Source organism: Echinops telfairi, unplaced genomic scaffold (assembly GCF_000313985.2).
Source record: "Echinops telfairi isolate 266 unplaced genomic scaffold, ASM31398v2 ScPeMD7_2;HRSCAF=8, whole genome shotgun sequence".
Lineage (NCBI taxonomy): Eukaryota > Metazoa > Chordata > Mammalia > Afrosoricida > Tenrecidae > Echinops > Echinops telfairi.
This window is the reverse complement of record NW_022103898.1, coordinates 43,232,141-43,235,307: the sequence shown is the minus strand read 5'-3', so window position 1 is coordinate 43,235,307 and position 3,167 is coordinate 43,232,141.

Here is a 3,167-nt window from a genome sequence, read left to right as displayed (position 1 = left end):
TCAAACATCTTTGGTTTACTGAATATCTACATTTCATCGATTGTCTTGCTCTTTCCCACTCGTCACTCTACTCTTAGAGATGGACTTGTTATTGAGTAGTTAAACATCTTCAGTAAAGGAGGCACCCTGGTATTACCATTGGTAAATTATATTTTCTTGTTTTTACAGAAACATGTAACTAATCAAAGGACAATAGAAATTGGCCTATTAAAACTTCTTCTGTGTTAGGCATTGTAGGTTGTATGTTTATGACAAACTTTTCTTTTTAATTGTTTACTTTGGGTAACTTGTTAGCATAAAGTAGCTCAAGTCATGCTGGGGTTGTCTGAGGCGGCAGGGAGCTGTCAAATAGTTCAGTGTAGAACCTTTGAAGATATACTCGAAAATCCTTACTTGGTCATTTTGAAGAATGGAATTTTGGACCCTAAAAGTTAAGCTTTTCTTAGAGACAAAAAACTTGTGGACTCTAATTTAACCTGTTGTATTTGAACTACACCAGTCTATTAAACCTTACTGTGGTAGTTATATAATTGTCAATTTCAGGATTAAGCATGTAGGGGTGGACTCTAGCCTGTCAATCAGGTCATAGCCAATGAGACTTCTGTGTAGGCATAGCACTTCCCCTAGAGATTCTGGGAATTTCAGTATTTCCTCCTTGGAAATGGGAGACTCTCTTCTCACAACCTGGGAGACATAGCAGCTGACAAGACACATGGACCCACCTTGATGCAGCGCTGGGTGCTGGAGAAGCCCTGCCAGCGCTGATGTTTCCAAAACCCCTGGATCCAAAGATTTTCTACCCACTGGTCTGTGATTTGACGTCATTGCATGTGTTTCTTGAGTCTGAAAAGGACTTTATAGATTGATATCAGACATATGAGCTAATATCAGACTTATGAACTTGATCTGGTCTGAGTTGGGATGTTTCCTCAATGTTTAATTGCTCCTGCATATAAATCTCTTTCTTATACACATATATGCGTGTCCATGGATTTGTTTCTTGAGTCAATGCAGGTAACACATTGTGGTACCAGGAGTGGGGTACTAGAGAAACAAATCATAATGATGGAGAACAGATGGTTGTTTGACCTCTCCCCCATGGTAGTGTTCCTTCTTTGGCCAGCCAGAAGTCAGCTATATCCTTGCAGTTTACTGAGTTGTTTTCTGGAAAGAATATGGGAAGTTAAAGTTTTTATTATTATGTTTGGTTGTAGTCTTTGGTTATTCCTGTTTTAAATGGTGAGAATGAATGTTGTTAATGTATATTTTGATCTCAGGGTAGAAATCGCCATTTGAATTTCTCAGAGACCATGCTGGTTAGAGAAAATGGTTGCCAGAAGGGCAGAATGACTGGCAGAAAGCCTGACTCTGGCTTGATACTCCCAAGAGGCCTAATCCCATATTTTTGTATAAATAGAATAGTTTAGATAATGATTTAGGTAAGCTAAATAAGGATTGAACTTGACTGTTTTAAGAATTGAGTTTAGCATCTGATTCTGCTTTGCTTATACTGATTTCCTCTGTTTATTATTATTGATATAATGATTGATAGAAATGCTTATTGGGAAGTATGAAAACAGGGAGTTTGTAAACCCATTTGTCATCAGCCATTACAATGGGATCTTTAGGACACACCAGGAGAGAAGGCCCTGAAAAAATGGGCCCCACCCACTGCTTTGGAATCCTCAGAGCATTTACATTCCAAGAGACTTGCCTGGGGACAAGATTAACACATTGAAGATTTTTTTTTTTAATGAACTCTTTGGATTTCAAGCTTGAACTCTAGTGGATTTTGTCAGAAACTGCAAAAAATTCTGGAACCATGAAGAAAACTCCTCTCTAGAATTGAATGTTAAAGGAAGCCTGTGGGCTGGCTGAAATGCTTGCTAGGTGACCATCTGGATCCACATCTTGAGTGGATGTGGGAGAAAAGCAGCAATAAAAAGATGGGTTGAGTCTGGCCACTGACACTCGTGGACCTGATTTACAGGAACCAGAGAAGACAGGAGTGGGTTCACTGGTCTGAAGTTCATGACCTAGCACAAGGGGCTAGGGTTGTTGAGAATTTGTGATGGGGCTATGGTCTAGGGCAAGGTGACCAATGGACACCCTGGTGAGGCTAAGAGAGGTAGCCCACATTGAGTTGACCAGAACTGGACCAGATGCAGAGAAGATTTTTGAGCCTGTGAACTGGTGTATATTGCTGTTGACTTTATGGATGGCCTGACCTGATTTGACTTTTCTTATTGTGGATTTGACAAGGTTCCAACTGAAGTGAAGATTCTTCACATCAAAAAATATGATTGTCTCCTCAAAGCACTGGGTTGATGTAAGTGGGCAATATAGAAATTGGATACCCAAAATTGGGGGGATAAAGCCATGAAGTGGTTGGCTTACAAACTTTTATAGGTGGTGGAATATATTCATAGGGTTATAGGATCAAGGTGTAGGTGTTACTTAACTGCAATTGTTAAGCATAGGATATTTTTGTTTTGTTCACTTATAAAATGTTATGTTTAAATGAGGGTGGCACATGTTCAATTGTATGCATTTTAGTTTCATCCTATTAGGTACAGATATGATTTTCTTATTGTCTGTTTGAAAATTACATATGGTTACAGAGTTAGGTGAAAGTGTCAAATTGTCAGGGGGTGGTCTGTGGTTGTTACATAGTTGTCAATTTCAGGATTAAACGTGTAGGGGTGGGGTCTAGCCTGTCAATCAGGTCACAGTCAGTGAGGTTTCTGTGTGGGCGTAGCTTTCCCCTAAAGATTCTGGGAATTCCGGTATTTCCTCCTTGGAAATGGGAGACACTCTGCTCACACCTTGGGACACATAGTAGCTGACAAGAAACATGGACCCACCCTGATGCAGCCGTGGGTGCTGGAGAAGCCAAGCAGAGACCCCTGCCCATGCTGTTTCCAATGCTCCTGGATCCAAAGACTTTCTATCTACTGGCCTGGGATTTTCTGCATTTGGCATCATTGCATGTGTTTCGAGAGTCTGAAGAGGACTTTATAGATTGGTATCAGACATATGGGCTAATATTGGACTTATGGACATGATCTGGACTGGGCTGGGATGTTTCCTCAATGTTCAATTGCTCTTGTATATAAATCTCTTTCTTATACACATATGTGTGTCCATGGATTAGTTTCTCTAGTCTA